The sequence below is a fragment of the Lissotriton vulgaris genome, chromosome 5, assembly GCF_964263255.1.
Source record: "Lissotriton vulgaris chromosome 5, aLisVul1.2, whole genome shotgun sequence".
NCBI classification, from domain to species: Eukaryota; Metazoa; Chordata; class Amphibia; order Caudata; family Salamandridae; genus Lissotriton; species Lissotriton vulgaris.
Window position 1 is genome coordinate 691970304 of NC_141693.1, and position 13172 is coordinate 691983475.

Consider the following 13172-nt stretch of genomic DNA (forward strand, 5'->3'; position numbering starts at 1 on the left):
CCACTGTTCTTTCCTAAAACGCCGTACAGATACCGTTACTGAACTCGAGACCCGAAAAGGACACGACTTGATTGCACTCAGACTCTTTACCCTCAACATTTGAAAAAGAAAGACCTCTTCTCAGTTCAAAGAGTCAGATTTTCAGCAAACCTTTCATTTCTTTTCCCAGATTTGTCACCATGCAAAGGAGATTAGTTTGAGGTGAATAGCATCTGGAGGTAGGCTTGAGGTTCCCAAGGGCTGCTGTTGTTTTTGTCCCTTAAAGGGGTTAAGTGGAAACAAAACAACTAATCTACCCCCTGTTGGTAGCTAATGGATTCTCCAAAGCTGATCAATTTCAGACTGTTTCAGACAGAGCAAAGCTTCTGGGGAAGGGGTGGGGTGCATTCCTATGGTTGCTGGGGTGGAGGTCTCCTCACCCTATCTTGCCACCTGTCAGCATCTGCAACAAACATATATCATGCCCCCTCCCAAGTGGATGAGTCCAACCGTTTTAAGGGGTGTGGCACGGTGGCTGCTCTATCCCTGGCTCGACCTTAAGGAAATGCCTGCGATGGGTAAAGACCAATCTAAATATCAGAAGCGTTTTAAGAACTCGTTCTTCATTGTCTCACCTCTCCTTTTTTCCGTGCCCTTCCCTTGTCATTCTTCTGCTTGAAGCAATTCACATTTTCATTAAAACCCGATCTAACAGCTCACCCTACATTGAACATGCAGACACTGGCCACCAGTGCTGTAAAGATCCGCTTGGTATGTGATGTTTCACCAGCCCATCAATAGTATATTCATACTAGAGCTTAGAATTGTTTCATTCGTAAAATAAATAAATATATAATAAAAATATTAAATGCAGCGGATCAAAGTGTTTCTTAGGAGTTTGTTCCCAGTGATGCCGTAGGGGCTGTGATTGCTGCCTAGGCTTGATTACATCTCACATTTATCCGTTCCTCCACTCTACACGGCCTGTCTCATTATGTTAATCTTGCAGGGTGTTTTTCATTGTTGCTTACCCCATCTTTTGCTGCAGGTCAAAGTCTGATGTTGACTGAAGACCCCTAAAAATGAATGCCCGTTCTCAGAACGGGCAACCACCGGCACAAAATATCTGAACGTACATTTAGCTATGTAACCAATTGTGAAATACTGTAAACAACCGAGCACACACACCGAGGGACCTATGTATGAACTTGTCACGCAGTGCAGCTCAGCAAGTTACCTTGCTGCACTGCACTACGTGACAGGGAAAGGGCAGAAATGCAGGATATTTAAGTCAATAAGGTACATTTCTGCCTTTTCCCCTGTGGTGGTGCACTTTTGGAAGTTTAGTACCAACGCAGGCAGCCTTGCACTATGGTGTAAGGGTGCCTCCATTGCATGCAGGATTTTTTTTGTGCAGGAAGGAGCACGTTCCTGCATAAAAACAATCCAGAGAGGCATTTTCCTCTTTCATTCTGCAGCACACATGGAAAAAGGAAGTAATGAGGAGAAGTAAAGCTAATTCCCCTTGTTACCCCGCCCCTGGGAAGACGTATATTTTTGGCACATTCCCAGGTCTACCAGTTATGGTTATTCTGGGAATGCATCAAAAACCATGGGAGTTGCATGGAAACGCCTACGCAACGCCCATTGAACACCTTCCCACAGCAGAGTGTGCTGCGTTGCTGTACTCCGGATATATGGAGCCACTCACGGACACGCAAAGTGGCCTTGCATGGCTCCATAAATCTCAATTAAGGCTTATGTCACTCTAGCACCACCTTGCGTGGTGAAAGAGTGACGCTACCCCGCAAGTAAATAGGCCCCTGAGTATTCTAAGAGGTTTCAACCAGCCTGTGTCACAGGACAATTTTCAAAGACTTTTGTTGAGATGTCCAAATGTTAAGGTTCCAATCCTGAAAAATGTTAGTTCCTAGACACTTTACTTTATTTTGTGTTATTTATCTGCAGAATAGCAGAGTCTTTTAGCAACACATCTTGTAGGGAATGTTGTGCCCAGAGTAGGGTGGTGTGCTTATATCAAATGCGTATAAATACATTTTCCAAATTGTGATATATTTGCATTGGAATACAATGCTCTTTCATAGTGCATTACTGCATTTATCATTAGAATTGATAACATTATTTAACGGTTAGTTGTCAAAACAACTGCAATAGCCAATTTCAGTAGTACATGATTTTGCTGTCACAATAACAAAGCGTAAAAGTGAGAAAATCAAATATTACCTGAAAGAAAAAAGTGAAAATCTACATGGTTTTCTTTCAGGTAATATTTAATTATTTTCACAGACTTTTATGTACCTGCAAAATTGGAAAAAATATCAGTTTATCTTTTGGACATTTAAGTGGCATTCTCTACTGTAATAAATTCGGTTTACACTAGCCCCTCATTGTACAAAAATATGTCCATCTGGGTGTATGATATTTTTACTACATTGGGCAGGAATGCCCTGGTGCAGCGGGATTGTATAAAGTAAACCTTCTTTGCCAAATAGAAGAATACTGTATTCTCATGCTAATGAAGGCAAGTCTTGTTCTCTCAGTGGGGCAGGGCTGTGTGTCTCCAATAGTAAGGTGGATATGGACTTCCAGACCCAATGACGTAGGGCTACATCTTAGGGATACTCAATGGTGTGCCATACATACTCAACCCACAATCAGACTGCACAACTAGTATACTTCACTTCATATCCATTGAATCATAGATGATCTTGATCCTATTTAAATGATAAAACAACCCCAATGTAACCTAGGTTAAAACAAAACCTCTGGGGCTATATGTGACCTGCACACCTTCTCTCCTCAGACACATCATCAGATAATGTTCCTTAGTCAACAGTTTGGGGCTTGCTCTGGACTACTGACCCACTCTACTTCCAACTCCTACCATGTGCCCCAATATGTAAGTATTTATGTCTACATAGCACTGTGCAGTTTTTACCAAAGGTGAGATTCTGAGCTAGGCTCAAAGTAGAAACTGAGCAAACTTTTTGTGTCTGGTTTTCACCTGCCCCTGTTATGTGAGCACACATTCCATTTACTTCTAGATTTTGCCATAAAAACACCACTGTGGAGTACTGTAAACATTAATTCCCTTCATTTTAATATTATGTCAAAAACACTTGGGCCCTCATTGTTGGGGATCTGGAGTAGGGGAGCACAGCAAGTCAGCTTGCTGCACTGCCTTACGCCAAAGTTTAAGGGTAGGACTGCACTGTATTTATGGAATATGATGCATTCCTGTCCTTCCGCCCTGCACTGGTGCCATTTTGGCAGGCCAGTGCCAACGCTGGCACCCTTGCACCAAGGTGCAAGGTTGACTGTGTTCTTGGCAGGATTTTCAAGGGCAGGAAGTGGCACCTTCCTACACAGACACAATCCTAAGAGGTGTTTTCCTCTTTCTACGTGTGCTGCTGAATGCAGCACACATAGAAAGAGGAAAAAACAAGGAAAAAGGAAGTTGCTTCTCCTCGTTCCACCTTACCTCAGAAGCGTAAGATTTGATCGCTTCCCCAGGTTTACATGCTCTCATAAAACTGGGGAAGTGTAAAAATCCATGGGTGTTTCATGGGAAAACCCACCACAACGCCCATGGAACATCTCCTGAGCGCAGAGTAAGGCAACACAGCGATTTGCATTGCCTTGCTTACTCCATAGCTATGGGGAATTCAAAGCAGCACATAGTGGCTTTGCATCGCATCAGAGATATGATTTGACCCGTTGGACCACCACAAAAAGTGACCCTTCGGCTGCACAAGGGGTTCTTAAATATGCCCCTTGTTTTGGAGCCAATATTTGGAGGCTATTTTTCACAGAGTTTGGAGTCCCATTCCCTACAATGGGTGACAGAAATCTCCTCCAAAAGTATTAGATGTACCTGCAAACGAAGCTTTTGTTAACACCAATGCCAATCATTAAAGCTCCCTTGTAAGGCATCATTCTAGCAGAGATGCGCCAGAAGTAGTAAATCTGCCCCTCTGTATGTATAACAAACGTGTGGCGCACCTGAATGCCATGTTGCGGAAATATGAACTTTAGAACGGAAATTATTTCATCATCATCATTTCCTTTATGGGAGTCTGCAGTAAGTGAACCTAATGAGGGGTTTCATTTTATCAGACAAATTATGGTAAATGCCCTAGAATGCAACAATAAGGATACATTGTCTATAAATTCACATTATCTTCGTTTATATGTTAGGAAAATGAGGCCTGGCATGCAGAGTTAATCATGAGCTAGCAACAGCAGCAGCCATTAATTTGATTCTACAGTGTTTTAAAGTAGTTTTGCCATAGAGAATCAGCATTCTAAATTCATGCCAACATTGATACCCTAATGAAGAACATGAGTTGTTGAATTTAAAGCTTTTCCTGTGGAGCCGGCCTAAGAACACGAGGTATATATGGAGATTTGAAACTAGCTGGTTAAAAGAATGTGAGAGGATGTATGTATTTTAGTCATTTATGGCATTTTAATGGAGTAAAATTAATCTCAGCCACTGGTAATTACATGGGCCTTATCCCAGTCCATCATTATTTTGCACACCATGTCAACTCAGTTTGGACCCAGCCATATCCATATGGACTGGCTTGACAGTTCGGGTTGTACTGTTCTCATTAGAGCAGGGTCAAGACCTGTTTGCATATGGCTGGGTTCACGCTGAGGTGGCATGTTGTGCAAAATAACGATGGACTGGGATGCAGCCTTGAGTAATTACATGTGAAGAGATTCATTCGGGCATTCCAGTCATCACTTTTGCTTTCTTTTTCTTTTGATCGTTTTGTCAAACCTTTGTCAAACCTTTCCTGACCATGTTCTGATGGTAACATGGGCTTCTATGGGAATTAACAAGGGCGTATTATCAAGCCCATTATCGCTGTTTTATCGGCAGTTTCCTGCCGATAAAACAGCGATAATTTTAACACCGGTCTTTGATAATATGCCCCCTAGTACCTAGAGCTCGACTCTTCCTGCACTAGATCCGTGTCAAGTGGACCTCGTTGCACATTATACCAAGTTGGAAGACATTTAATACGAGTTGCAAAATGAAAGCAAAATCTGCTTCTGGTCATTTTAAAAGTTGGTGTTCAGAGTAAAGTTACCAAGTACGACAATGAATTACAAAGATTTTGCAAAATTACCAACATTTATAGATTGCGTAGGTTGCATCTGTGCTGTTCAGTCCAAATGTAAGTGCGAACTTTGAAAGTTGAACCAGCACCCCGGCAATCTTGTTATCAACAACAATATCAATCAGTGACAAAGTAAACCTTCACTGGTGTAATCTATGGACTCCTGCTCATGGTTCATTCTTTAGCAGTTCTGAAAAAAATGTTTTTTAGTTTTTTCTCTTTGCTATTGTAAAATAACATTTTGTAATTCTATTTGTAGCTGCGGCCATTATATAACTCTAATGTGGTTTTAATAACATTCAGCCTGACTCACAAATCTTGTTTTTCCTTAAGTAGCCTTGATACTACTGGAAATTCAGCAGTAAATCAGGAGTGAGTCAGAATTAAATCACGCCTGCTTACTGATCAATGTCTTTGATGCACACTCCTTCTTGCTAGGTTGCATGATGTGTTATATCCTACGCCTTAAGTCTAAACCTGTTAACGTTAGCCGTTTTAATATTAATAATAAAGGCATCCTTGTTTGAGGAAGGAACACTGGAATTTTCTCCAAACACAACTTGGCCATACTTTTATAAATGAATGGGGCTGAAATCACGGACTCATCGTTTACCTATGGAAATAGTGAAGGGGATGGAAACATATTTAATTTGAGCATCGTATACAGATACAAGAAGACTTCCCCACCCATACCGAAAAGGTATCATAATCTCTTATGAAAAGAAATGCACATCTGGTGGCGGCCCAAGAACTCCTTTCATGCCCCTGCTTCCAAGGCAATAGAAGAACATTCTGAAATGCTTTGTTACTGAAAATGTAAGATTTTTCTGGGTGGGCCTCAGAGTTTGCTTTAAAATGTTGTAACTTTGAATATTTTATTAGAAGAACAGTGTGATGGATGATTACTAATTAATAAGTATGATTTTAGAGCGATTTTTTTATTGTACACTATACAATACACTATTTTCTAACTGAAATTTAGATAAATACATGCGCCGTTCCCACTCCCCACCCTGTCAGCGCGCTACTTCAGTGTGGACCTGTCGGCATGTTTGGCACCCCCATGGGTCCTGAAGCACACCCACAGCAAAGAGCAGGCGTTGCGTGTGTGTGCGGAAACAGGTGGCTCGCAGCCTTGCTGGCCTGGGCGGCGCTGGCTGAGTTGACAGAAACTATAACAGTGATGTGCACTACAATTTCTAGTAGTGAAGCTGAAGCACTTAGTTGCTTGATGCGCTCGACTGTCAACATGCTGGGGGTTTCCGGTGCCAGGGAATGCAGGGTGCTGGAAGCACGTGTTTGCTTGTCCGCCTTGGGAAGGGTGCTATCAATTAGCGCCCACACATCGTTTTTGCAACGCTCTGCATTATCTAGACAGTGCATCTTTCTTCTAGTGCCATCAGCGGGAGCCAAGCGCTGCTGAGGGTTTGTGGGGGTAAACCTTCACATGGACTTCAAAATTCCCACAGACTCAGTAGGCCGCGCTGCATCCCCGATCTCGCGTTGTTTTCCCGGGGGAGCCGAGCACGTCCTAACTAGTCAGGGATGCCTTGGATACCCATTTCCTGGGGTGAGTCAGCATGAGGCACACAGCATGGGGTCAGCAAACCTACACAGGCCAGGTCTGCGGGAAGTATGGGTGCTGTGGAGGGAGGAATGGGAGCGCCCCCAACGGAGAGCAGGGGAGGCTGCAGGGACACAAGCTTCAATACAGCACAAAACAAAAAAAAAACAGAGCGACAACCACGGCAGCGCCCTGGGGCAGCTGAGGCCCGGCTATGACAAACCTAACTCGTAAACATACCCGCTCCCTATAGATAAGAAATTCAGTCATGACAGCCGGCAAGCAGACAATGTAGTCCGGATGGGCCGGATGAAAAGGAGCCAGGGTGTAAACAAAGAAGCCTCAGTTTCAATCGGAGTCCACCGTTTTACATAAACGATGATGCTAGCCAATGAAAATGAGGGTCGGGCTTCAAGTCCCCTTCTCAAATCTCCTCGATCACAATAGCCCTCGCCGAGCAAGCAGCGCATGTGCGCTGCAACACTAGGCGAAACCTAAAAAATGGGTTAAACAGCACTGGTGGGTTTACTGGGCGAGGTAATTAAATGATTTAAAAAATTGTACTGCTCTCCCCTTTTTTAGGGTTTACCCAGACAGCACACACGCTGTCTCTTAATGATGTTTTGTATTCTATCAGTGGGTTTCGAGACTGCCCATTGCGTACCACTAGTTGGCTACATTGTCAGTCTCATTTATTTGCTTCTTATTGGCCTGCTGCCTTAAGCTTCCTTCCTCTTCATTTGTTTGTCCCTTGCCTGGAGCATAGACACATCACTTATGACCTCCCATTGCTTATTTTTTTAGACACTACTTTTTTCTTTATCCTTAAATACTCTACTAGAGTGAGTCTTTTTCAGCTGTCCCCATGTCTACTTTTGCCCCCTCTCATGTCCATGTTGTTGTCTGGGCCCAAGCCCCATGTTTTTGCTTGCCCCCACCTGCCCTCCCACGCTCCTCCATGATGTTGCTTGCCCCCACCAGCCTGCCATAACAAAAAAACTGCTATGACACGTCTTGTCATAGTGCTCTCTTTCCCCATGTTCTCTGTCTCCGCATTGCCTCCCCTCTCCCTTTGTGTTGCCTCCCAACCCTCCCTCCCGCTCACAAGCAATACAGAAATAAAAAGCTATGACACAGCCAGAGCTAGCTGGGTCATAGGATTCAGTCATGCTCCATGGCAGCCGTGCTGCTGTACAACATGGTTAAACATTGATAAAGCCAATACTTATCATCTCATAGGCAAGACGTATTGGGTTTGCAAGTGGTGCACAAGATAAAATCTTTTGTAGCAAAGTGCGTATAGGTATGTTAAAATAGGCCCTATGCAGGACTGTGCTTTTCATCATCCTGTGCTATACTGTAACATTGCAGGATGAGAAAAAATTCAAACATCGAGGTTATCTAAAGATTACCTGAGAGATGCCTGTGTAAAGTCTCCATATGCAAATCAGTACCATGGTAATATTAGTTAATGCAATGTCAATGTACTCCATAATTTATGTACACATAATAATGTAAATACCGGTAAATACGATATTGATATATGGCATGACAAATGTACGCCTAATAATGAGAATGTTGGTTAATGCAATATAAGTAAAGTGTATGTGTAATAACAAACTCATATTATTGTTGTCAAATCCACCTGAGATGACCTCCCAATCAACCCTGAGTTAAAGATACATGGTCAGACAGGGGTTGTGACCGAAACTCAAGCCTACCCATTGATAGCTCACAGGTGGGGTTACACTTAGCCCGAAGACAAACGCGTGAACAGGGAAAACCTAGATCGATCAAAGGGATAGGCAGCTACACCACAAAAGGTCCAAGGACATTGGCCCCAATAAAACATTAATGGCCACAGTAGCGATTATTCCCAAAATAGCACAAAGTCAGATGACACATGTAGTTAGGAAGACTCAGCCAATCAAAACACAGCATGTACGCTACATGCAGTGATCGCGCACTCCCCATGCTGGACATCTGGACAGAGACAAACTGGCCCACATTGGGTCTCCACAAGGTCGAGAGCCACCTGTGCCCCCTTATCAGGTGGTTGAATTTAGAGCTTAATGCTAGACCCGGATTTACATGCTCTACAATAATGTGTAATTGGTTTATTGTACTTCAAGAACTGTATATAATGCCGGCCGCAAACTCTATACTTCCGAGACTGTCTTCAGACATGACCCTGATGCTGCTCTCCCAGCCGTTGCATTTAATGAAGCCAATCTATTTCTGTTTGCCAAACACCTCTTGTCTTTTCATTTTTCCAAGGTAAATTTATATCCGAGCAAGAACCACTATTTTCCTGGTTGAGTGTGGTCAAAACCCTGCACAGATGCAGACTCTGAAATTCTACACTCCTGTCACTAGAAATGATCTGGTATGCCAAATAATTCAACATCCACAGCAAAACCTTCAGATTTGAAATTCTAAAACAATATGTTCTTACCTCAGCCCATTAACAATTAAAAATATTGCATCACCTGGGTTACAACAAGTCACCTTTCAGATTGAGTTACTTAGGCATTAAAAGTGGTGACATTTTATGTTTATAGTGTAAAACATCGTGTTAAAATAACAATGAGTGCTGTATAATGTTGCATAATTTACCAGTTCTTATTGCATAATTACGCAAAATATGCAGCATACTTTGGTCTGCCATTGCCGCATAATTCCAGGGGCCCTGACTATACCCAACAAAGACTTGATCACTCTCTCACCTTTCAAATCTCAAAATATGCTACTTTCCCAGATCTCACTGAACTTAAGCATTTCTTGTAAATATGTGTCCCTTGTTCACTAGTTGTTTCTCATTGTAAACCTATAAATATAAACTGGATTGACCGTCTAGCTGGAAATCAATGCATGTCATTTGATACTAGTTATGTACCCCCAACCCTCAATGGTCCACCGGTTCTTAGAAAAAGCCAAGATACACAATATTCATCCTCCCAAACAGGCCCCCTCAGATAGGAACCTTTTTGCTGTGCTCAAGACTTTTCTGGCCTGGATTTATTTATAAAACAGGCTTCTTAGCCAAACCACAGGATCATGGCTGAATCCAACGCGCTCACAGAATGGAAAGAGAACAAATCATTCAAGTTATGCACAATGGGAAGATAAAATGTAAATGTTCTTTCTTGCCATGTACTTTAGCTTGCTGGGCAATAGTTTCAAATTCAGTCCTCATTTTCCAAATAATATTTAGACATGTTTAGGTTCAAATCTGTTTATTGTCCTATATGCAGCAGACAACACATAGCACAAGCAGGTTTTCATAACAATGAGTGAGATTCGCTCCAATCAACATCATAAGAACAAAACTATCACCCAATCCCTACTCTACCTCACACTAAGGATCCATCGCTTAGAAAATGACATGCCTTCAGCGTGACCACTTCTTAACCCCTCCCGGCCTCCCTCTAATAAATCTGGCTCACTCAAACTTAACAGACAAAGGTATCGAGGGCAGATCAGTGCTATATATTCAGCCAAGAGGAAAGCTATGTATGGACGCCAACGGTCCTGATAAGACTCCCCTTGATTAGACTAAATCAGGGTTAATCTCTGCATCCCCAGGATATACCATAACCTATAGAGCCAACCCCCGTGAGAGGGAATTTTATCTGTCCCCAACCTGCAGGGGATGATTTGTAGACCAGGCCCTAGCAGCAAGCCAATATGATGACCCCTGTGAGATTTGAGCGGGAAGGTGAGGGCATTCGGTAAGCCCAGAATAACTTGCAGGATATCGGGGTAATTGCATGTCAAAGTGGTTGTCTATGTCTGACAAGACTGTATGCAAAAACACCCTTAGGCAGTTTATATTTCACTCTAATAGAATGTTACAAATATGTAATCAAAAAGGTCAAGCAACACATATTTATAAAAGAAAATAGAACTTTTTAATTATCCGATGTTAAATTAAATATAGAGAATAAATACTATAAATATAAATTATACACTGCTATCCTATGAGGAATCTAAAACAATGTATCCAATATCAATTCATAGTCTTGTTATAAATATAGAGCAATATCAAAATATATGTTTCAGTAGTTACACAGAACAGTTCATAAATATTCTTTATGTATCATGATATATGGTTATGTATATGTAAGATTAGATGTAGAGTGAAATATAGACTGCCTGAGGGTGTTTTTGCATACAGTATATTTTCCCTGCCCTTGTATTTACAAGGGGTCATGTTTCTTTACATATGTCTGACAAGACAGCATTACAGTGTTGTGAAAGCTTTGGGCAATCCAATAAGAGATAGAGCAGAGTCCTCAGAGATCCGCGGCCTCTCCAAGAATCTGCACTGCACACTGGGTTATCTCTATGCAGTCTTACTGGGGTGAGATACCAGTATGTAAGAATTTTGGTAGCTGTCTCTAAGCTGGACACATTGATTGCTGTGTGCCGTGCCCTGTAGTGTACCTCATCCCACTCTTTGGACATCAGTATTCTACCTAGTTCACTCTCCCATCTCCTCTGACCCGAAGTTATGACCACCTGAGTGGCTTTTTGAAGAAGCGCATAGAGTTCTACTACTAGGCAGCTGTCTGAACTCTTAGTCACCAGACACTTATCAAAGTGGGTAAGTGAGCGCTGTGCCACCCGGATGCACTAATGAATGGGTGACCCAATGATGGAACTGAAAGTACCACAACCTCTCCAACTCTGGCAGTCCAAAGTCCTTTCAGAGCTGCTCAACAGCGACCGATCCGCAGAGTCGAATAGGTGACTGACAAATCTACACACAGCACTTTGCCATACTTGATAAGCCGACTGGTCCAATCCCGGTGTAAAGTCAGCATTTCCAGGAATCAGAGTCAATGGAAATTGGTATGATGTCAGGGCTTTGAGTGTAGCAACTCAATCCCACACCTCCAGGGTGGCTCTTGTGAACAGGGAAGAATTTAGCCCCCAAGGCCTCTGTGCTCGTCCTAAAAATAGGGTTTTACACCAGTTATCTCCTGCCACCACTCTGTACATCAACAGTCAATTTTTCACTGGTTGCTCGTAGCTCCAGTCCATGAAATATTGAAGCTGAACTACTTCGTTGTAATGCAAGAGTTTGGGGAACGCACAGCCCCTTTCCCGGGCTGAGGGATAGCTGTGTTCCTGACTCATATTGGGGCTCCCTGCTGCACAAACAAATCAATTAAGCTCCCCTTGCAGGGACTGAAGCATGCTCAATGGATCCTCTAGTGGTGTAGCAGGGTTTCCGTTCTCCCACAGAACTGTGCATAGAGATCTAGAACCTTAGTGAGTTAGGATGATCCAAAACTCATCTCAGTGTCAGGAATCTCCTTACCTAGCTAGCTACAGTGTCTCATGGATCATTATGGAATGAACCATGTCTTAGACAAACCAGAACATGATCTTTAGAATACCTCAGGAGTCGTGGAACACATGAACACTCTTTCGTTATATAATCATTTCAAACCAAAACTGGGAGTCAAAGAACACACATGCAAGTTTGAAATATTTATTATTCAATGCAAAGTTCTCAAACGCAGTATCTTGTATAATACCAAAATGCAGATTATAAAAATCAGAGTTAGCAGCATAGTCACTAATCCATAGTAAGCAAAAGGTGCTAGCATGTTATAATGTAAAACCTATAGAATCGATATCACCTATATTTCGCGCACCCTATCTAGTATATTATTTTATATCTAAGAAGGTCTCATTCGGGCTTTAGCAGGGCGACCCCATACCTCTCAATGTCAGTAGGAATAGTTCACATCAACAGCTACCAGCTCTCTCCATGCGCAGCACCAAGTGTCTGCGTTCATTCCGTGTAACTCTATCTTAAACCCGCGTAGAGCCCAAAATGTTGGCATCAACATTATTTGTGTTATGTCTAATGTCTAATGTGGTGCGAGGATCAGACTTCCCAGCAACCTTGTGTTAGGTTAATCTTAGAGTGTGCAGCTCTCAGTGTGCAGACAGTTGTACCAAGTGTACGAGGCAAAGCTGATAGCATAGGAATAACATATTATTCTCAAATAAAACACCTCACCGCTTCTAGGGTGAAAGCTACAACAACAAGTACGTGTCGTGTGCAAAACTGAAGCCGAAGGCAAAACGGCTGTTTAAACATGTAATACACTCATGCTAACTTAACGCAATATATGTAATGAAGTATCCATATGACACCCCCCCATTGGTCCGAGCACCGCCAATCATAAGGGAAAAGGCAATACTAAATCAGATACAAAAATTGAAAGCAAAATTCAATAATCTTGAGCTAAAATAAGCTAAAAATATGTATGAATGAATATGTATGAATGAATATGCATGAATGCCTACAGTGGCCTCAAATCTAAAAAATAGCAAAAGTCTTGAACCAAAAGTCTTCCGCCAGGTCCAAAAATTATGAGATGTATGACCAGGTCGCATCCTTTCAATTGTTTGTAAGAAAAAAAACCAAGGCACTTATCCGATATCCAAAGTCAATGTGC

At 42.3% G+C, this 13172-nt stretch overlaps 1 protein-coding gene across 1 annotated transcript in view; it reads right to left on the reverse strand.

Moving 5' to 3' along the window:
- The window catches only part of LOC147711405 (uncharacterized), a 230972-nt gene that overhangs the window by 168765 nt on the left and 49035 nt on the right, over positions 1–13172 (reverse strand). The window lies entirely within an intron of this gene.